General features: G+C 36.9%; 1 long non-coding RNA gene across 1 annotated transcript in view; it reads left to right on the top strand.

Moving 5' to 3' along the window:
- Positions 1 to 3,736: 3,736 nt before the first annotated feature.
- LOC131825820 (uncharacterized) overlaps positions 3,737 to 23,804 on the top strand; it is a 39,367-nt gene continuing 19,299 nt past the window's right edge. Inside the window, exon 1 of the long non-coding RNA XR_009351322.1 lies at positions 3,737 to 3,895. This is a non-coding gene — a long non-coding RNA (uncharacterized LOC131825820). The remainder of the gene's footprint in view (positions 3,896 to 23,804) is intronic.

Raw genomic sequence — 23,804 nt, 5'->3', positions numbered from 1 at the left:
AGATAGAAGTTGGAGCGTTAATACCCCAGAGTCTTCACCCTTGGTAAGAGGGCAGCTTTACGGAGGCTGCTATGGCATCTCCTCCGGGTATCCAGGGGAATTGGACCTCAGTTGTCCTCAGCTTTAATCTGCTCATTAGCTCACCCACTACTGCTTTCTTTTCCCTGTTTCACTTGTCCACCCTCTTACAATGCTACTACCTCCTGGGATCACATCCCAAATAAGCTATTACACTCAAATCCTTGTATCAGTGTCTGCTCTAGGGAAACCCAATCCAAGACAGTGTAAATCACATAATTCTGACTAAGCCCTACCCACTTGTTAGTAGTACAATACTTCTTACATGTTGCATAGAAAAGTTGTCATTCCAGACTAACTTCAAACAATGTCTATATGCCTTAGCAGACTCAACCCGGAATATAACTGACAACTAAAATGGCCTTATATCTTTGCCTGAGTGTCATTCTTTGTCACATCAGCATGGCAGCACTAAGTGTTTTGCTTGAATAAGTGGCTCCTTTGATAATACACCACAGGTCCAGCATTCTGCTCGCCATGATTTTCAATTCTATCAAGGGAAACCTAAGACATTTCAGAATTCCCAGAGATTCTCAAACTGTGCTTCATTTATTCTATTATGCACTCAATCTGTCTTGTCCATTTGAACTGGATTCACCAGGGAATGCAATTAGATAGCCACTTTATTTGCTTTTTCTCTTCTTACACTCTCTAACCTGCCATTTCATTTTTAGTCTAAATTGTTGTGTTGCTTTCTCATCCCCCACTCACCCCATCTCCCTCATCTTTCATTTTAAATCCCACAGAGTTAGGCAACTATAATATTATTCCTTCCCTTAGTACCAGAAGATTTCATTTTGCACAGTTAGGTAATAGTAGTTAATATCTATGTAGTGTTTATATGTTCCAGACGTTATTGTAAGTGCTTTACATGAGTATTTCACATCAGCATGTGTAGCAGGTACCATTATTGTCTCCATTTTACAAGATTGAATTGCTACAAATTTTTATTGGCACATTTTGAATTGCATAGCACCTTAGATTTAGAAATAATGTGAAAACTCCTTTAGGTAATCTTTTCTTAATAGGTATTTCCTTGGTAAATAAAGCTGCTTCCAAGTACTCCTTGGGTAATTATAGATCCAAAATTTAAAATAGTCTACAGGTTCTATGCACTGAGTTTTGTCTTTCCAAAATTCAAATGTTGAAGCCCTAATCCCCAATGTTATGGTACTGGGAGTTATTTAGGATTAGGTGAGATCATGAGGGTGGAACTGTCATGATGGGGTTAGTTCTCCTATGAAAAGAGACCAGATAGCCATGTGAGAACACAACAGGAAGATGGTTGTCTGCAAGCCAGGAAGATATTCTCACTAGGAACCAGATTGGCCAGCACCTTGATCTTGGATTCCCCAGCCTCCAGAATGGTGAGAAATAAATGTTTGTGATTTAAGGTACCTAGTCAGTGGTATTTTCTATAGGACAGCCTGGGCTGACTATGACAACAGGTTTTTGCGGGAACCCCCCCTCTCCCTGGCCTCTCTCTCTAGACATTCTTGTCCTCCCCTTAAAGTGACAGTCCAGTTACAGTAGTTTCATTCTGCTTCTCCAATGACATATGTCCCTCTAGTTCAGCACGTCAGTAAGTGCTGTTTCCATTATCTTGTACACTGTGGTAGACAAAATGATGGCCCTCAAAGATGTCCATGTCCTAATCCACAAAACCTGTATTGATTTTATATGAAAAGGGCACTTTGCAAATGTGATTAAGTTAAAGATCTTGAGACAATAAGATTATCTTGGATTATCCAGGTAGGTCAATGTAATCACATGGGAGGGAAGAAGTTTGGAATCAGAAAGAAGGACATATGAATGAGGCAGGATGTTTAGAATCAGAAGAAAGGAGATGTGACCACAGAAACAGAACTCAGAGTGCTGACATTACTGGAAAAGGGCTATGAGCCAAGGCATGTGGCAGTCTTCTAGAATCTAGAAAAAGTGATCTGTTCCTTAAACAGATTCTGCCCTAGAGCCTCCAGAAAGAATGAATCCCTGCTGACCCATTCTGATCTCCATAATTGTAAGATAATGAATTATGTATATTTAAGCCACGATTTGCGGTAAAGTGTTACAGCAGTAAGAAGAAACTTCCCTCTTCATTTTAACTCCTATTGATCCTTCAGATTTTGATTCAAATATCACTTCCTCAGGAAAGAGCGTATCACTTCCCTTCCATTTTGACCACAAACTCATTTAAAAAAAAAAAAATGCCTCTATTACATTTACACAGCATCCCATACTTTTCCTTTGAGACACTTAACACTCTCAGATAATTTGATTAATAACCGTGTAACTCCCAGCACTAGAAATTCCATGAGGGTAGAGTCTATGCTTTTTTCACCATTATATTCCCAGCATCTCACACTGTAATATCACAGTATTCAATAAATAATTGTTTAATGAAAAAAGAAATGAAAGAAATAATTAATATAGGATACAAAAATGATTTATAGCTCTAAAAATGACATGCAAATATTGTCGTTATAATTTTAACTGGTTAGACCTCCAAATGAAAATGCTATCTATAAAAGGCAGCCTAATAGTATATGCACATTGTTCCCATATTAAAAGGCATCAGAAGTTTATAGTCAGAAACAACTTCACTGGTTAATGAGAAGTTGGAAACTCTTTCCTACTTTCTGTCTTATCTTCATTCTTCTCTTTCTAAGACATGGCTTTTCCTTGTTTCCATCAGTTCAAATATATGAAATTGCCCTTATAAAACTATTAGTCGGAGAAAGGGGAACCCTCCTACACTGTTGGTGGGAATGCAAGCTGGTGCAGCCACTCTGGAAAACAGCATGGAGGTTCCTCAAAATGTTGAAAATAGAACTGCCCTATGACCCAGCAATTGCACTATTGGGTATTTACCCTAAAGATACAAATGTAGTGATCCAAAGGGACACATGCACCCGAATGTTTATAGCAGCAATGTCCACAATAGCCAAACTATGGAAAGAACCTAGATGTCCATCAACAGATGAATGGATCAAGAAGATGTGGTATATATACACAATGGAATACTATGCAGCCATCAAAAGAAATGAAATCTTGCCATTTGCAACAACATGGATGGAACTAGAGCGTATCATGCTTAGCGAAATAAGTCAAGCAGAGAAAGACAACTATCATATGATCTCCCTGATATGAGGAAGTGGTGATGCAACATGGAGGCTTAAGTGCGTAGAAGAATAAATGAAACAAGATGGGATTGGGAGGGAGACAAACCATAAGTGACTCTTAATCTCACAAAACAAACTGAGGGTTGCCGGGGGGAGGGGGTTGGGGAGAAGGGGGTGGGATTATGGACATTGGGGAGGGTATGTGATTTGGTGAGTGCTGTGAAGTGTGTAAACCTGGTGATTCACAGACCTGGGGATAAAAATATATGTATATAAAAAATATATGTTTATAAAAAATAAAAAATAAAAAAATAAAAAAAAAAAAAAAAAAAAAAAAACTATTAGTCAAGATAATCCTTACTGTCGTGTAGTAACAACCCCCCAGATCTCAGTGATTTCAGACACAGATAAAATAACTTCTTGTTTTTGCCAAGTCTGAAGAGGGTCAGCAGAGCCGCCTTCCATTTGTTGACTCAAGAATTCATGTTCCCTTCCTCTTGTGATGTCACCATTTCAGCCTGTGGCTTCCAAGGCTATCGTGTCAGGATAAGGCATGAAGAACGCACAGTCCTTACCTACCTTTGTCCAGAAGTCATTGATATCACTTCCACTCATAAGTCATTGACCTAAACTTATCACCTGGGACCAAGCTGACTACAAGGTCTGAGAAATGTAAGGAGCATGGAGAGCATTTGGTAAGCATTGCTGTATTGTCCACAGAGACTATATATACATGTTGTTTTTAGCAATGTTTCATTGCAATATAAATTGAAATGTTGCTTCACAGGTAATATTTTAATGCATTTAAAAGTTCCAGCTCTTCAAGGAAGCAGTGAGGTGACTCATTTTGTAAAGAATCTTTTGTGACTAATCACTTCAAATATGTCTCTTTTTACATTGGCTTTTCTTAAAGTGGTATAATCATTGATGTGCTAGAACTGGCTTGTACTGGCTCAGGAAGATGAGTTGGCAGATCTCTTCCAACTCCTAAGTTCATGTTAATATAGCTTGAATTTGGCCATAGTGGGGATTAGCTATACTATAGAAGTCAGCAAATGCTACAAATCAGGACTTCCTTCATTTTTTTCAAAGAACCAATTGTCAAACATTTACAAGTATACCACTGTATACACAGGTAGTCAAATGACTGTTTGGCCTTCGAAATCAGATTGTTGCATAGTATTACAATAATTGAGTTCTGAAATTTTAAAACCAAATTATGTTTTTGTGCCTAGGTGTCTGTGAATACATGCACACATGTGTTCATGGTTTGCAATGCAATGAAATAAAGGGTTCTAGGAAAGGGTTAGGAAACCAAAGGTCTATTCCGGATTCTGCCACAATCATTCATGAGACTTTAGCCAAAATCCTCAATCTCTCTCAGACACAAGGTTTTGTTTTGTTTTGTTTTGTTTTGTTTTGTTTTAATGTAAAGATCTTGAGATCTTTATATTAAGAGCTGACCTCCTATCTTGTTTTGATATTCGGAATTCAAGTCCCAAGCTGAGTTAAGTCATAATTATCACACACTGCATTAAGATTGAAGCCAACTAAAAGCACTTAATTGTTTCAGGGTCAGAATTTATTCCTAAATTATTCTGTTGTGTTATCTCTGTAAGAAGTACGTGCATACAATACAAAAATATGTATGAAAGAATGGTGCTCTGCTACTATAAGTTAAGTGAAAGATTTGCACTGCAAGGGATTCGTATTGTAAGCTCTGTCATCTTGAGGATTAATCTACTACAATTGCAGCATTTTCTTTCCTTTTAGATAATGCTCTTAAATCAGTCTTCATTCCAGTTATCTATTGCTGCTTAAAAAAATCACTGCTAAACTCAGTGGCTTAAAATGTAAACTACTTTACTATATTTCACAGTTTTCTGGGTCAGGAATTCAGACACATGGGATCCAGTGGGGTTGCCAGATAGTATCCAGCTGACAGCTAAGCTCATCTGGAGAATCCAAGGCATCTTTATTTTCTAGACTGGTGCCTTGACAGGAAGAGATAGAGGACTAGGCTCACTTTGGCTCCTCTCTTTCACTCCAGGAAGGTAGTCAGACTGCCACGTGGTGACTCAGGGTTCCCAGAAATCAAAGCTAAAATGCCAGTTCTCTAAAAGTCTAGATCCAAAACTGCCATGGTGTCACTCGTGACATAGTCTACTTGTGAAAGCAGTCATAGGTCTGTCCAGATTCAGTAGAAACAGGTTCAAATAATTTGTGGTCACTTTAATTTGTAAAATCAAGACAGATCTTAAATGCTATCAGAGCTTCTTTTTTTTTTTTTTTTAAAGATTTTATTTATTTTATTTGACAGAGAGAAATCACAAGCAGGCAGAGAGGCAGGCAGAGAGAGAGAGGAGGAAGCAGGCTCCCCGCTGAGCAGAGAGCCCGATGTGGGACTCGATCCCAGGACCCTGAGATCATGACCTGAGCCGAAGGCAGCGGCTTAACCCACTGAGCCACCCAGGCACCCCGCTATCAGAGCTTCTTGAAGACCCTCTGTAATCCTGTTCTCCCCTAAATACACAACTGCCCCCAATTATGGTAGAGAGATCAACTACCACTACATTGTACCTTGCTCCTCTATATAAACCTTGTAACACTTAGCACAATCTTGATATATAATAGTTTGTACAAAAACATGTTAATTATATCAGTACATTTAAAAATGTTGTCTGTCTACAAAACTGTATAGGTTATGGCTAGTGTATTAGTCAAGGTTCTCCAGAGAAACAGGACTACTAGGATGTATTTTTATATATATAAGATACATACGTATATACATATATGCATACATAACATGTATAAGATAATATACATAAGTACATATAAATGTATATTTATATATATACACATATAAGATATATACACACATACATATATATGTGTGTATGTATATACATATAGCCTATTGGTTCTGTTTCTCTGGAGAACCTTGACTAATATACTAGCCATTAGATAAATATTATGTCTATATTATCTTATAGATCTCATATTTATGCATATAAATAAACATTATATATATATATATATGAAGACATTTATTATAAGATATTGGCTCATCCAATTATAAAGGCTAAGAAGTTTCACCATCTGCCATCTGTAAGCTGGACACCTGGGAAAGCCAGTGGTATAGTTTGAAGGCTCGTAAATTGTAATCAGTTATATAGCACTCTTCACTGATCAGGTTGATAAAAAAAAATTTTAAAACTGGACAGTGTTGGGGTGCTTGGTTGGCTCAGACAGTTAAGCATCCAACTCTTGATCTCAGCTCAGGTCATGCCCTCAGGGTGGTGAGTTTTAGCTCCACATTGGGCTCCATGCTGGGCATGGAGCCTCCTTTAAAAAAAGTAAAAACTGGACAGTATTATTAGCAATATTGTGAAGAAATGGGAATTTCTGGTAGAATTGAATTTGGTATAGTTTGCAGGCCAATTCAGTGGTATTTATTGAAACAAAAAATTTACATACCTACTGTGACTTAGTAATTTCACTTCTCATTAACCTCCCTTATTCTATACAAAGTGAAACTTTGATGTTGTCAGAATTATTGACAAAGTCACACATTTTATCATATTTTTTATTATCAGTTAAATAAAATGCTCAGGTTACTAACCATGACCTGCAAATTTTGGCAGGAAGGTATCATCTTTAATATGCTCATAAATTGACATGTTCTGCACAATTACATAAGCAGCCATATTTAAAGTTACAAAGATTATGTACCATTATGCATAAGCATAAGCATGAAAAAAATCCAGAAACAACCTAAATGACCTTAAATAGTGGAGGGGCTAAACAAGATATACTATAGTACATGTACATAGTAATATATATATATATATATGTATATAGTATATGTACTATAATCTTAGTTAAAAGAATAGGATAAAAAAAAGAATAGGATAAACAAAGTGAGGGTTGCTGGGGAGAGGGGGGTAGGGAGAGGGTGGTTGGATTATGGACATTGGGGAGGGTATGTGCTATGGTGAGTGCTCTGAATTGTGTAAACCTGGTGATTCACTGACCTGTACCCCTGGGGCTAATAATACATTATATGTTAATAAAAAAAAAAAAAGAATAGGATAGATTTATGTGTACTAACATGGAATGGTCTCCAGGACAAATTGTTGAGTGCAGAAGAACATAGTGGAACATTATATACAATGAAAACCTCTTTATAGATTCTGGGTATCAGTCGTTTGTTTGTACTGTCATTTGCAAACATCTTCTCCCATTCTGTGGGTTGCCTCTTTGTTTTGTTGACTGTTTCCTTTGCTGTGCAGAAGCTTTTGATCTTGATGAAGTCCCAAAAGTTCATTTTCGCTTTTGTTTCCTTAGCCTTTGGAGACATATCTTGAAAGAAGTTGCTGTGGCTGATATCGAAGAGGTTACTGCCTATGTTCTCCTCTATGATTCTGATGGATTCCTGTCTCAAGTTGAGATCTTTTTTTTTTTTTTAAATATATGTATATAAAAAATATATGTTTATAATCAAGTTGAGATCTTTTATCCATTTTGAGTTTATCTTTGTGTACCATGTAAGAGAATGGTCGAGTTTCATCCTTCTACATATAGCTGTCCAATTTTCCCAGCACCATTTATTGAAGAGACTGTCTTTTTTCCACTATGTATTTTTTCCTGCTTTGTTGATTATTTGACCATAGAGTTGAGGGTCCATATATAGGCTCTCTAATCTGTTCCACTGGTCTATGTGTCTGTTTTTATGCCATACCATGCTGTCTTGGTGATCACAGCTTTGTAGTAAAGCTTGAAATCAGGCAACGTGATGCTTGCAGTTTTGTTTTTCTCTTTCAACATTTCCTTAGCAATTCAGGGTCTCTTCTGATTCCATACAAATTTTAGGATTATTTGCTCCAACTCTTTGAAAAATACCTGTGGAATTTTGATCAGAATGGCATTAAAAGTATAGATTCCTATAGGCAGTATAGACATTTTAACAATGTTTATTCTTCTGATCCAAGAGCATGGAATGGTCTTCCATCTTTTTGAGTCTTCTTCGATTTCTTTCATGAGTGTTCTGTAGTTCCTCAAGTACAGATCTTTTACCTCTTTGGTTAGGTTTATTCCCAGGTATCTTATGGTTCTTGGTGCTATAGTAAATGGAATCGATTCTCTAATTTCCCTTTCTGTGTTTTCATTGTTAGTGTATAAGAAAACAACTGATTTACAGAAATCATTGTACATTGACTTTGTATCCTGCCACATTACTGAATTGCTCTATGAGTTCTAGTAGTTTGGGGGTGGAGTCTTTTGAGTTTTCCATATAAAGTATCATGTCATCTGCAAAGAGAGAGATTTTGACTTCTTCATTGCCAATTTGGATACCTTTTATTTCTCTTTGTTTTTTGATTGCTGTTGCTAGGACTTCTAATACTATGTTGAACAAGAGTGGTGAGAGTGGGCATCCTTGTCATGTTCCTGATCTCAACGGAAAGGCTGTGAGCTTTTTCCCATTGAGGATGATATTTGCTATGGGTTTTTCATAGATAGATTTTATGAAGTTCAGGAGTGTTCCCTTTATTCCTATACTTTGAAGCATTTTAATCAGGAACGGATGCTGGATTTTGTCAAATGTTTTTTCTGCATCAATTGAGAGGACCATGTGGTTCTTCTCTCATCTCTTATTGATTTTTTCTGTCACATTGATTGATTTGCAAATGTCGAGCCATCCTTGCAACCCAGGGATGAATGCCACCTGGTCATGGTGGATAATCTTTTTAATGTGCTGTTGGATCCTATTTGCTAGGATCTTGTTAAGAATCTTAGCATCCATATTCATCAGTGATATTGGTCTGAAATTCTCCTTTTTGGTGGGGTCTTTGCCTGGTTCGGGGATCAGGGTAATGCTGGCTTCATAAAAAGAGTCTGGAAGTTTTCCTTCTGCTTCAATTTTTTGAAACAGCTTCATGGGAATAGGTGTTATTTCTTCTTTGAAAGTTTGGTAGAATTCCCCAGGGAATCCGTCAGGTCCTGGGCTCTTGTTTTTTGGGAGGTTTTTGATCACTGCTTCAATCTTGTTACTAGATATCAGTCTATTCAGGTTGTCGATTTCTTCTTGGTTCAATTTTGGCAGTTTATAGTTTTCCAGGAATGCATCCATTTCAACAGACAAAGGCTGATATCCAGGATCTATAAAGAACTTCTCAAACTCAATACACACAAAACAGATAATCATGTCAAAAAAATGGGCAGAAGACATGAACAGACACTTCTCCAATGAAGACATACAAATGGTTATCAGACACATGAAAAAATGTTCATCATCTCCAGTCATCAGGGAGATTCAAATTAAAACCACATTGAGATACCACCTTACACCAGTTAGACATAGCTAAAATTAACAAGACAGGAAATGTGTGTTGGCGAGGATGTGGAGAAAGGGGAACCCTCTTACACTGTTGATGGGAATGCAAGTTGGTGCAGCCACTTTGGAGAACAGTGTGGAGATTCCTTAAGAAATTAAAAATAGAGCTTCCCTATGACCCTGCAATTGCACTACTGGGTATTTACCCCAAGGATACAGATGTAGTGAAAAGAAGGGCCATCTCTACCCCAATGTTCATAGCAGCAATGGCCACAGTCGCCAAACTGTAGGAAGAACCAAGATGCCCTTCAACGGATGAATGGATAAGGAAGGTGTGGTCCATATACACTATGGAGTGTTATGCCTCCATCAGAAAGGATGAATACCCAACTTTTGTATCAACATGGACAGGACTGGAAGAGATTATGCTGAGTGAAATAAGTCAAGCAGAGAGAGTCAATTATCATATGGTTTCACTTACTTGTAGAGCATAAGAAATAACACAGAGGACATGGGGAGATGGAGAGGAGAAGGGAGTTGAGGGAAATTGGAAGGGGAGATGAACCATGAGAGACTATGGACTCTGAAAAACAATCTGAGGGTTTTTAAGGGGTGGGGAGTGGGAGGTTGAAGGAGCCTGGTAGTCGGTATTATGGAGGGCACATATTGCATGGAACACTGGATGTGTTGCATAAACAATGAATTCTGTTACACTGAAAAGAAAGTAAATAAAAAAGAAAAAAAGAAAAAGAAAACCTCCTTAAGTTAAACAAATAGACAGAAAAACAATACTATAAATTATTAATGATTTTGTAAATAACGATATATAAATGTAAAGAATAAGGTCTGGAAGGACATTTATAAAGCTATCAACAGTGGTGATAAGAGAAGTATTGAGAGTAGGGGCAGAAATCAAAGCAAGGATTAAAGGGATTTTAGCCTCATCTGCAATTGTTTAATCTCTATGAATACAATATATTATTCATAATGTAAAAAAGTAAAAATAATTAGCAAAATTAGCTAAAAAATTTTTATTTCAAAAATTTGAAATGGGTAGATTACTATTAGTAACAAGATGAGGTATATTTAGTAGACAAAATAAATTTTAGATCATTACATGTAGCATAACTTCATTTAGATAAAAAGAGAGAGAATGACTATTCTCTAGATACATATTGCATTTAAGTGGCAAATGCACAAAATGGAAAGATCCCTACCAACTGTTAATGAAGGTGACTTTGTGTGGGAAGGGAGTTAAAGTGAGAGGCAGAGCAGGCAGGGGGAGATTTACTTATCTTAGTATGCTTCAGTACTGTTTTAATTTTTATAATGAGCATGTACTATTTTTTTTAATTAAAATAGTAAATTCAGGGATGGCCTACATGGCTAGTTTTAAAACATCCAGAATTTCACACCTATACTGTAGATTATTTCCAGGTCTCACTTTTGTGAAAAAGATGGAAGCATCGGGCGCCTGGGTGGCTCAGTGGGTTAAGCCGCTGCCTTCAGCTCCGGTCATGATCTCAGGGTCCTGGGATCGAGTCCCGCATGGGGCTCTCTGCTCAGCGGGGAGCCTGCTTCCCTCTCTCTCTCTCTGCCTGCCTCTCCATCTACTTGTGATTTCTCTCTGTTAAGTAAATAAATAAAATCTTAAAAAAAAAAAAAAGATAGAAGCATTTATGTCTAAGGGATTGACTTGGAGTTCATGTGTTCAGTCAACAGACAATAGCCTCTATGGTTTACATGTGCACGGACTGGCTTTCTTCATTATGAATATAAGAAATAAGCATATGCAATTATTCTTCTGTAAGAGTTGGGGACAATGCCCTAAGAAGGACACATTACATTTCATTGGTTTGTAACTTTCCCAGCAAAAGGTGTAAAAGCTGAATAATCTGATCTAAACCAAATTATAAGGCGTGTACCAAAAGACACTGTATTGACTGTTCAATCACTTTTTTATTAACATAGGCACGAAGGGATAAATATATAAACTGACAACCATTACTGTTCCACTCCCTTATGCCCAAAAGAAAAACAAAAGAAAAAGATTTTACAAAAAACGTCTGTTTTGATGGTATCAAATGTGGTAGGAAGAACCTCTTCCTTTTAGTCGTTTCCTGTTTGTCAGCTTTCTATCTAGGTGTCAGGTTTAAATTTGGAACATGCAATATGCAGTGAATTTATCTCAAGCAAGGGACAAAAAAAAAGAGAGAGAGAAAGAGAGAGAGAGAAGAAACAAAACTTCAGATTACCCATCTGAAAACAAAATATATTTAACATATAAAGTAATATTACCTTTTCTGGTTATAAAAGCCATTGTTCTATAAATGGGGTTAATTTGCATAATGCCAATCAGTGTCATAAATAAATATGGCTCTAATTGTTTATGAATTGTTATACCATGATTTGAAACTTGATTTGGAAAATGCCGGCATTAACAGATTATAAAATAAAATCGATGATGAAAAGTGTTTGATTCCAAAATCAGAAGTCAAAAGTGAAATATCAAGAACAAAATTAATGTAAGAATCTCCAAAGAGAATGATGAGAAATGAAAGAATATTCTAACAGAAAACAAGGAATACAAAGCACTGATTAAATCATATGATTGTTATGAGAATTCACTGATACAAAAATGAAGTTCCCTCTTAGCTAATATATGGAGGAAAGGAAGGGAGGAAATCACTCTTAGACCCACTAATGATTGACCCAAGGAGGGGTAAAAGAGAGTTCTCTCAACGCATGTGTGAATCACTAATGTGTGATTCACTATTACACATATGTGAAATCACTATTAGACCCACTAATGACTGACTCAAGGAAGAGTAAAAGAGAATTCTCTCAGTGCATGTATGTATCTACCTAAACAATATGGAGGACAACCACACCTGGAATTTCAAATACAATGACTGATTTTAACTATGATATCAGTGACACCATAAAAATGCACAAAGCGGGGCGCCTGGGTGGCTCAGTGGGTTAAGCCACTGCCTTCGGCTCAGGTCAAGATCTCGGGGTCCTGGAATCGAGTCCCACATCGGGCTCTCTGCTCTGCAGGGAGCCTGCTTCCTCCTCTCTCTCTCTGTCTGCCTCTCTGCCTACTTGTGATCTCTCTCTGTCAAATAAATAAATAAAATCTTTAAAAAAAATGCACAAAGCTTAAGTGCATAGCACAATTAATTTTTACATATGTATGTGTCCATGTACCATCTCCCACACCAAGATAAAAAATATTCCATCACTTCAGAAGATTTTCTTAAGCCTGTTTCCAGTCAATTCTTCTTCCCCTGGAGGTAGATAGCCACTCCTGTAACCTTTACCATTGTAGCTTAATTTGCATGTCCTTGAACTACTTAGTATAAATGGAAACATACAATATGTAGTCTTTAGTGTCTGATCTCTTTTTATTGCTGAACGATATTTGCGTTATTCCCATTTTGAGATCACAATGAATGAAGCTACTGCGATCCTTCTTTAAAAGTGTTATTGTGGACATTGCTGCTATAAACATTCGGGTGCACGTGCCCCTTTGTTTATAGCAGCAATGTCCACAATAGCCAAACTATGGAAAGAACCTAAATGTCCATCAACAGATGAATGGATAAAGAAGATGTGGTATATATACACAATGGAATACTATGCAGCCATCAAAAGAAATGAAATATTGCCATTTGCGACAACATGGATGGAACTAGAGCATATCATGCTTAGCGAAATAAGTCAAGCAGAGAAAGACAACTATCATATAATCTCCCTGATATGACGAAGTGGTGATACAACATGGGGGCTTAAGTGGGTAGGAGAAGAATCAATGAAACAAGATGGGATTGGGAGGGAGACAAACCATAAGTGACTCTTTTTTTTTTTTAAGAGAATTTTTTTTTTAAGATTTTATTTATTTACTTGACAGAGAGAGATCACAAGTAGGCATAGAGGCAGGCAGAGAGAGAGAGAGGAGGAAGCAGGCTCCCTGCTGAGCAGAGAGCCCGATGCGGGACTTGATCCCAGGACCCTGAGATCATAACCTGAGCCGAAGGCAGCGGCTTAACCCACTGAGCGACCCAGGCGCCCCATAAGTGACTCTTAATCTCACAAAACAAACTGAGGGTTGCTGGGGGGAGGGAGGTTGGGAGAAGGGGGGTGGGGTTATGGACATTGGGGAGGGTTTGTGCTTTGGTGAGTGCTGTGAAGTGTGTAAACCTGGCGATTCACAGACCTGTACCCCTGGGGATAAAAATATATGTTTATAAAAAAAAAAAAAAAAAAAGAAAGAAACAACAAAAAAAGTGTTATGGTTCAATTCTTTAAAAGTGTTATGGTTCACCGCTGGTGGTCAAGTACAGTTCCCATTGATCATAGAATCTGTGAATTAAAGAAAAAGGCTTCTCAACCTATAATGGTGAAACAGAGATTAGATGGCCAAAATAAACAAATCCATCCAAAAAAGGGAAGGAACAGAAAGTACCTAGTGTTTATAGACCCGTAGCAATCCACTCAGGCTCATGGCACCACTTTAATCCCTTGACTGGGGCCCAATTCTGCTCCCTTGTAAAGGGATTATGAATGGTTCTTGACTTTGATGTTTGGGCTCTTGACCCCTCCCTTCAAATCATCATTTCTCATCCATAAAAAAAAAAAAAGAATTTGTTTACACCAATATAGCTCTCTTAGCCTCCTTCTCACTCAGAGAAATTAATTTTGTACTATCTCTGTCTCTTTCATTCCAAGCTGTTTTGATTCCTTTAACAACTTTGTGGGTTTTTTATATCAATTCATAATAAACTCCAGTAAACAAAGTCACACTCCCATTTCTTTCTGAGACAAGTCCTTTTATACCTGGGCCATGTGTAAGGCTGATATAGAAAAATACCCTCAAAATTCTTGAAAGCTTTATCATTTAACTGAGAGGACCTATAAAAGCCTACACTAAACCTTCCTGAAATCCTCCTAAAGGTTCTTACACCTACATATGTGAGATATTTACCCTGAGGCTATGCTCTACTGTTGACTCTGTATTTGATCTTGCTATTTATTACTTTGAAAATCTTTTGCTGGGAGACACTGCGTATAGAAAACAGTTTTATTTTCAAGCCCAGCAAATCCTGGATATATTATAATTCTTCTAAATTTGACTCAAGAAAGCCTAATAGTTTCTTCTTCATTTCCTCTCTTTCTTAAGTTATCATAATCAATAGAAGAAGCCAATTGGCACTTTCTGCACTCCTCCTGGAGATCTCCACAGCCAAGCCCATGAGTACCTTAAGTTTTACCCTTTTGAATTTCCAAATCTCCAGAGGCAGTACTTATGGCAAACTGTGCCACTGCATAGCAAGCATCCTTTCTTCCTCATCTTCAGACAACCTTTTCCGCAGTGTCATAGGAGCCCTCAGCAGTGGCCTCATGAGGTTCTTTGAGATTACATTTACAATAATTTTGAGGCCATACCGGCATCCACTGAGTCCCAAAGCCCATATCACATCTTAAGGTTTTTGTCGTATAGCACCTCTTTTCCATTTGCTGCACAAGAAATTGCACCAAAATGTAATGGCTTCAAACAATAGCAGTTTAATTAAACTTTTGTTTATTTTGTGGGTCAGGAATTTGGATAAGGCTCAGTAGAGTGACTTTTTTGCTCTATGTGACATTGACTGAGACGACTCAGAGGTTTTCAGCTGTGGCAACAGGGTTGTTTGGAGAATCCAAGAGAGATTCCTCGCATATCTGAAGCACTTTGTTGTGGATGGTTGAAAGTCTGGGCTGAACTGGAGTGCCTGCACATGGTTCAACCCTCTAGAAGGCTCTGGTATGTGTCAGAATTATTCAGAAGTATGTCGTCAAAGACAGGGATAAAGAGAAGATTTATGTCATCCACAGGGCCTTCTCTGGCTTAGACTACTACAAAGAATAGAAGAGGTCATTTGCTTCATGCCCCAGAGAATCATTCTGTTTAAGAAAAAGCTCTAATTTAAGAGGAATTTCACATTATTGTATGTTTTGCCCCCAATTAGAGCACCTATAGACAAAGAGGCCATCCAATGTATGGTTCCAAGGAGCACATTTTAAAATGTGTGTGGTGCTCTTATTTTTGAAACTGGTCAAAACTTTGAAAATCTTAAATCTTAAGATCTGAAGTTTCCTGGGAAATACATCTTAATTTCCCAGGTCCCAAGATCCCCTCTCTTTCCATGTGTTTGTGTTTTTTCTCTCCCAGGTCCACAGATGGGCAATAAGGTCAAAATAACACCCAATGAGGACATGGCAGACTCTTTCCTCAGAAGGCATGCCCAATCCAATAAAGATAAAGTTTATTTTCTGGAATGTCTTTTATAAGAAAAAGTCTCTGTCCTGATCACTTTTCACCATCTTCCTTTCAACTATTTTTCTTTCAAAGGTTGGCCTAATATTGCAAACTCATCAGTGAAGCTGCTAGGCCCAAGCTTTCTCAGGAAGTTTCTGGTTAATTCAGGCCTTCCAGGAAAGTAAAAATAAGCCTGAGAACTGAAGTGTCCTCAATCTAAATGGGGCTTTGGTGATAAATGATGGTCATTCTAATTCATTAAATGGAGAGTGTATTAGCCTGGACTTTGGAATTTACATTATAGAAGAGTAACTAAGTACAAACTGACAAGATTGCTTAGAAATATAAGAATATTGTGCTACTTTGTCTAACAAACCAATGATATTTGGTTTTTATCTCATTTTCTTGCTATCAAAAACCCTTGACATTTGCTTTTCGGGTGTCATACCCAAGAAAGACCAAGAAAGAAGAAGCAATTTGGGGTGATGTATTTACAGTTGGAGGCACTTAGAGAACAAGGTTGTTGTTCAGGAGTCTGCAAGCTTGTCTTAGCGTCCATACAGAACCACACCTAGGAGAATGCCTTCACCCACTCTCTGAAAAAAGAAGAAAGCAGAAAGCTTATGACATGGTAGAAACATTTTCTGATCAAGAGAAATAATTTTTTGTTTATTTTCAGTCCTTGGTTTACATCATAAAGAAGACTTGTAGGATATTAAAGATCAATTGCACCAGGTTAATGTAAAATCAAAGCTAATACTGATCTAGGAGTGAGGAATTATTACCTTTCATGATGGATCAAAACTTGAACATATCTTTACTTCAAAACAGTATGCAGTTACAGATAAACTTCTATCCCTTAGTCTCTCTTTTCAGTCACAATACCCTATACATCAAAGCTAACAACTCACTAAGATAGAAAAATCAGTCTCCAAAGAGATGGTGAGCCAGATTCAAAATTAGCAAACTTCATTAGGGTCAGAGAACAGCAAAACTAAAAGCCAGCTGGACAGTTTATTGCTATTATAATAATAGCACTATTATTATTTTGAGTTACTAGTGTGTTCAGAAGGCTCGATGTATTTAATTAACCTTTCAGAAGACAAGTCTAAAATGTCTGGCTTTGTCGTAATGAAGTTACAGCTGTTGTTAAAATCTGATAGAGCTCTGTTCCCTTTCAAATTTCATGAGAAAGTGATTCATTTATAAAATGCCTCCACTTCACTCATTCATTTATAACCAAAGAGATTCACTAATCCACTCAGGAAATAATTCTTATGATACATAGGAGATCAATTGTTTTATGAAATAAAATTAAAAGTGTCAATGTGGTTAACATTTTAAAGGTATGCCAATTGAAAGTACTCCTTGAACTCATTTGACCAAGTATTTTTTTTTTCATTTTTTGAAATCACACCTGTGCTAAGACATGCACTCTCTTCCTCTATCTGGTAAGCACAAGGTGTGGGAACTTGTGCAATAGATAATTAATCTCTATTGCTATCTATAGTTTCATAGTTAACACTGTCTTAGCAGAAGTGTGAAAACACATTCACACCTTTGAAAATGGATAATTAACTAATCAAATGACAATATGAATGTTAGAAATACAGAAATGACTGCAAGGCAGAGCTATTTATGATTATAACATTCTATTTAATTTTTAAGGGTGGATTGTTCAGTGTAATCTGTGCTCCTCAAACATCCAAGTAGATTCTCAACTTTTTAATTGCATAAGTCCTCAAAAAAGAATGAATAAAATTTCATATTCTCCCCTAATTAAGCAATTTTTAATATGAGAGTTTAAGAAGGAGAAGAGAGTTATGTTTCAAGACCAGAGGCAAGGAGGAGCGAAGAAAGAAGAATCACATTTGAGTGAAGAGTCAAGTTATTTTTTTACTCTGGACATTGTCATTTCCATTTAAAATGCAAACTAAGCTGAATAAAGAATTGAATATAGTTAGTTCTCTTTTGATAGTCTGATGTATAGAAATCCAAACTAAGAGGTAGGCCCATGTGCATTATTTTGTTAATTTTTTAGGTTTACTTGTGTGTTCTCTTTAAGAAATAATAATCAGGAAAAGGCAGAGACTCCTTGTTGAAGGAATACAGATCTAAGTACTAGGGCTTTAAAATTAGTATTCTGTGCACACTGTATTAAAAGCCTTTAGATAAAAATATTTACCCATATTTATATTCTTAAAGCCAAAGTGTATATTTGCAACACATATCACTTACTGCCTCATAGTATGATATTTTAAAGACATGGTAACTCCTTTGTAATACCTTGAGATCTGGCTACACGTCTGATTCATTATCCCAGCCCAATTTAGCCCAGTGTTTTATATTGAGTGGACATCCCTGTCTACTGAAGCAAGCCTAAATAGTAAATGAGGAGACAAGTGTTGTTATAAAGTGCATTTTCATGGAAAAACTTGATTATTTAAAGAGTAAAATACATGATTTTTTTCAGTTCATAAATTAGCCACACATTTCTCTGTTATATACAAAAAAAAAATTCTATTAATTAGCAATAGTTGATTTATCAGCACCAAATAAATCCACTGTCAGCTGTTTAACCCGTAGTTCCTATTGCCGCACCTTGAATGTGGGTGCGGGTGTAGGTGTACGCATGCATCTATTCCCTCTCTTCAAGCTGGCTTCTGTCTCCATTTCTTTACTGAAACTCTTCTGAAAAAGGTCTTCTCCATCTTTCTTTAACTTGACTTTGCAGCAACATTTGACACCACTAAATAATCCTTCCTTTTGAAACATTGCCTTCTCTTGTTTTTCATGCCAACACATGCTCCTAATTTTCCTCCTGCATCTCTTCTTGGGAGATCTCATTTACTCCCGTAGATTCAGTTATTATGTATATATTCTTATGCCTACCAAGTTTAAGCCTCTAGCTCAAATATCTCTTCTCATCTTCATTCCATGCACTTATATGAAAGTAAGTACACACACAATACTACACACATGCATGCAAACACACACACACACACACACACACTCAGGGCATCACACACCTGTCCCTCACACTTATTACTTCACTATGTTTCCCTCTCTCAGTAACATCAGTTACCCAAATAGAAAGCTCGGTGTCATCCTTTACCCTTCTTGTTCCTCAACATCTAATCTCTCAACATATCCTATTCATTCTACCTCCCAGTGTATCGCAGATTCATTGTCTCTTATCCATCATGGTCGCAACAACCATTATCCTGAGTCATTTATTGCAACATCCTACTAGCTAGTCTTTTTGTCTCCAGTCTTGCCCCCTTCTGTTTCCTTTTCATACTGTACTCAAACAGATTTTCTGCAGTGGTCATTACACTTTTTTGCTTACAAACCACCCTTAGAATTTTTGAAAAAATATATACTTTCTTACTATTTTTTAAGTTCACATAAAATTATTTTACTGTAAAATTAGATAATTACAAAGGGTGGAATATCCAGTATGATGCAACACTGATACAGAAAATAAAACAGCTGTGTCCTCTTTTGAATAGATCCAAATGAATTTAAATGATAAGATTTGATGTCTATCATTGTTCTCTTATAAATACATGAAGAAGTTCCTCTCTAACAACTGGAAATGGCAGGGGTTTGATACTTTTCCCTTGAACTTGTACTTCCACTCCATTTTTTTCCCTACAGTTTTTATCCTAAAGAGTAATTTTTAGTCCTGGTTGATTATCCTGTCACATTGCAGAAAAACATATATATAAGTCAAAATGTTTAAAAATTTCCTGTGACCATAAGGTTGTAATTATTATTAGGTTCTTATAGGTTGAGTTACTGTTATCTTATAATATAATTGATGAAAACATCATAAACATATTACATATTTAGAAAAGATTTTTCAAACATGAAAGTAAAATTTTGTAAGAAAATGACTTTGTAATGAGACAAATAAGTCTTTTTTATTTTTTTAAGATTTTATTTTTTTATTTGACAGAGATCACAAGTAGGCAGAGACACAAGCGGAGAGGAGGAAGCAGGCTCCATGCTGAGCAGAAAGCTCAGTGCAAGGCTCGATCCCAGGATCCTGGGATCATGACCTGAGCTGAAGGCAAAGGCTTTAGCCCACTGAGTCACCCAGGTGCCCCAATAAATAAGTCTTTTTTTTTTTTTATCAGTTTATGTGTCTGTGGATAAATATTATATATCTCTGGAATGATAAAGCATTCATAATAACTTCTATGCCCATACTTGGCCTTATAGATATAATTTTTGAGAAGCTTTGATTCCCTAAATAACTAGTGGGCCAGGAAAGAACTTTATTACACCAATGAGGACTCATCTCATTAAACTCTTCTCAAGCAATATGCCAAAAAACACATGATATGATATATAATATAATATAATATATTATGCAATGTTATATATATACACTGTAAGTATAAATATATACAATAATATATATTTTATATATCATGTGTTTTTTTAACATTGATATATCAGTTGAAAACATGATTAGATCCTCCTTCATCTTATACAAAGCACAAACTTGGACACCTCTTAGTGAAAGGACATTTTACCAGTTTCTAGTGTTATTTTCTTGGCCTATGCCTGAGATTGTACCAGAAACTGTAATAAACTTTATTAGGAGTTCTCCTGAGGACTCACCTACTCCAAGCCCATTAGACTCAGCCATGAGCATAAGGCACATTTTGTTAAAACCACACACACTCAGGACCCACCCAGCTGCTAGGTACACAGCAGATTCCATGTACCCCACCAAGCCACAAAACCACACCCAGACACCCACTTCCAACCACTGTCACACACTGTGACCACTCTCATACCCCAGGCTGCCCCACAGAACTTCAGGTGATCCATAAAAGGACTATTAACCCAGCTCAAATTTGCTAACACCACTGGCCTGCTCCCAAGGTCTGGCAGGCACATCCCCACAAGGCTGATCTGGCTGAGTCCCACTAATAGCACAGAGAGTAATCATAGCCCACAGCAGGCAGAGAGTCAGTGCAGATGACTGACCTAAAAGGAAAAGACACAACAACAGGACATAAACAATACATGTCAGATACTCTTCCAAAGTGCCAGTCACTGATAGACAGAAGACACTGCAGTGGAGGGCACCCTTCTGCATAAAGCTACGCCTTTTTCCTTTTTTTTTTTTTTTTTTTTTTTTTTAAGATTTGTTCATTTATTTGAGACAGGGAGAGAGCACAACGTGAGGAGGGGGAGGGGCAGAGGAAAAAAGAGAAGTAGACTCCCCACCAAGCAGGGAGCCTAAAGTGGGGCTCTATCCCAGAACTCTGAGATGGAGACCTGTGTGAAGGCAGACACTTAATTGAGCTGCCCAGGTGTCATATAAAATCACTACTTTCAAAAGCAGAAGACATACCTGACTTTCTTAACACAGAGAAACAGACACAGAAGCAGACAAAAATGAGGAGACAGAGAAATTTATCCCAAATGAAAGAGCAGGACAAGGCTACAACCAAGTGAAACAGTTACAAGTAACTTGCCTGGTAGAGACTTTAAAGCAATAGTCATCACTCACTGGACTTGAGAAAAGAGTGGAAGACATGAGTGACACCCTTAACACAGAGACAAGGAATAACATAGCAGAGATGAAGGGCTTAATAAATGAAATGAGAAACACGTTTGACGGAATGAGCAGCAGGAGGGAAGAAGCACTGGAACAAATTAGTGACCTGGAAGATAGCATAATGAAAATTAATCAAGCTGAACAAAAGAGAAAGAAAAGAATCATGTAAAACAAGAAAAGATCTTGGAGAACTCAGAGACTCCATCACATGTAATGACATTTGTATCATAGGAGTCCCAGACGAAGAAGAAGAGAGAAAAGAGGACAGAAAATTTGTTTGAAGAAATAATGGCTGAAAACTTCCTGAATCTGGTGAAGGAACCAGATATCCAGATCCAGGAGGCACAGACACTTGCCAGCAGAATCAACAAAAGCAGACAGACACTAAGACATATTCTAATTAAATTTGCAAAATACGGTGATACAGAAAACCTCTTATAAGCAGCAAGACAAAAAGAAGTCATTAACTTAGATGGGAAAACCCATAAGGCTAGCAAGAGATTTTTCAACATGTACTTTGCAAACCAGAAGGGAATGGCATGATATATTCAAAGCGCTGAATGGGAAAAGTCTGTGGGCAAGAATACTCTATCCAGCAATGCTATCATTCAGAATAGGAGAGGTCAACAGTTTCCCAGACAAACAAACCATAAAGGATTTCATGACCACTGAACCAGCTTTGCAAGAAATTTTATAAGGGACTCTTAGAGGGGGAAGGAAGACCAAAAGTAACAGTTTGGAAGTAGGAAACACAAAAGCAGTATCAATGAACATTTCTGTAAAATATCAGTCAAGCAGTTCTCAAAAACAGAATATAAGCATAGTAACATATACCTAAGACATGGGGAGAATAGGAGAAAATAATGGGTTCAAATTAATGACCATCAACTCAATATGACTGCTGCATGCAGAAAAGGTTATGTACAAACCCAATGGTAACCGTGTATCAAAAACCACTCATGCAAAGAAAAAAGAGAGAGAAATCCAAATATATCACTAAACAAAATCAGCAAAACATGAAAGACAAGAAAGGATCAGAGAAAATATTCAGAAATAACCACAAAACAAGTAATAAAAATGACAGTACACTCATTTCTATCAGTAATTACTTTGAATGTAGATGGACTAGTCAAAAGACATAGGGTGACAGAATGGATAAAGAAATAAGACCCATCTGTATGCTGCCCACATGGGACCCATCTTAGACCTAAAGACACTTGCAGATTCAAAGTGAGAAGATGGAGAAACACCTATCATGCAAATGGATACCAAAAGAAACTTGGAATAGTAATACTTCAGACTAAGTAGACTTTAAAACACACACTGTAGCAAGAGACAAAGAAAGACACTATATAATCATAAAGGGGACAATCCAATAAGAAAATATAACAATTGTAAATATTTATGCACCCAACTTAGGATCACCCAAATACATAAAACAGTTAATACCCAACACAAAGGAAGTAATCAGTAATAATACTATAAAGGAGGGGATGTTTACCCTCCACTTACATCAATGGACAGATCATTTAAACAGAACAGCAACAAGGAAACAACAGCTCTGAATGACACAGCAGACCAGATGGATTTAGCAGATATATTCAGAATATTCCATCCTAAAACAGCAGAATATATTGTCTTTTCAAGTGCATGTGGGACATCCTCCAAACTAGATCACATATTAGCCCGCAAACCAGCTTCCACAAACTCAATAAACTCAAAATCAAACCATGCATCTTTCCTGAGCACAACACTATGAAACTAGAAGTCCACCACAAGAAAAAATTCTGGAAAGACCACAAATACATGGAGGTTAAATAACATGCTACTAAACAATTAATGCATCAACTAGAAATAAAAGAACTAAAAAAGTACATGGAAACAAATTTAAAAAAAAATCTGAAACCTCTGATGAAGCAAAAGCAATTCTAAGAGGGAAATTAATAGCAATACAGGCTTACCTCCAGGAACAAGAAAAATCTCAAACAAATGAACCATACACCTAAAGGAACTACAAAAGGAACAACAAATGAAACCTTAAACCAGAAGAAGGAAGGCAAAGAGAAAGATTAGAGCAAGAATAAATGATATACAAACTAGGAACAAGAAAAACAACTACTAACACAATAGCACAGATAAATGAAACCAGGAGTTGGTTCTTTGAAAAAAAAAAAAATCAATAAAATTGTTAGACCCTTAGCCAGACTTATCAAAGAGAGAGAGAGAGACAGTCAGAAAGACAAAGGATTCAAATAAATAAAATCACAAGTGAGAGAGGAGAAATAACAACCAGTAATACAGAAATACAATCATAAGAGAATTTTATGAAAAACTATATGCTAATAAATAGTATAACCTAGAATAAATGGAGAAAATTTCAGAAACATA

Source organism: Mustela lutreola, chromosome 2, assembly GCF_030435805.1.
Source record: "Mustela lutreola isolate mMusLut2 chromosome 2, mMusLut2.pri, whole genome shotgun sequence".
Taxonomy (NCBI): Eukaryota; Metazoa; Chordata; class Mammalia; order Carnivora; family Mustelidae; genus Mustela; species Mustela lutreola.
Note: the sequence above shows the minus strand (reverse complement) of the source record. Positions and strands in the feature narration are given on the sequence as shown.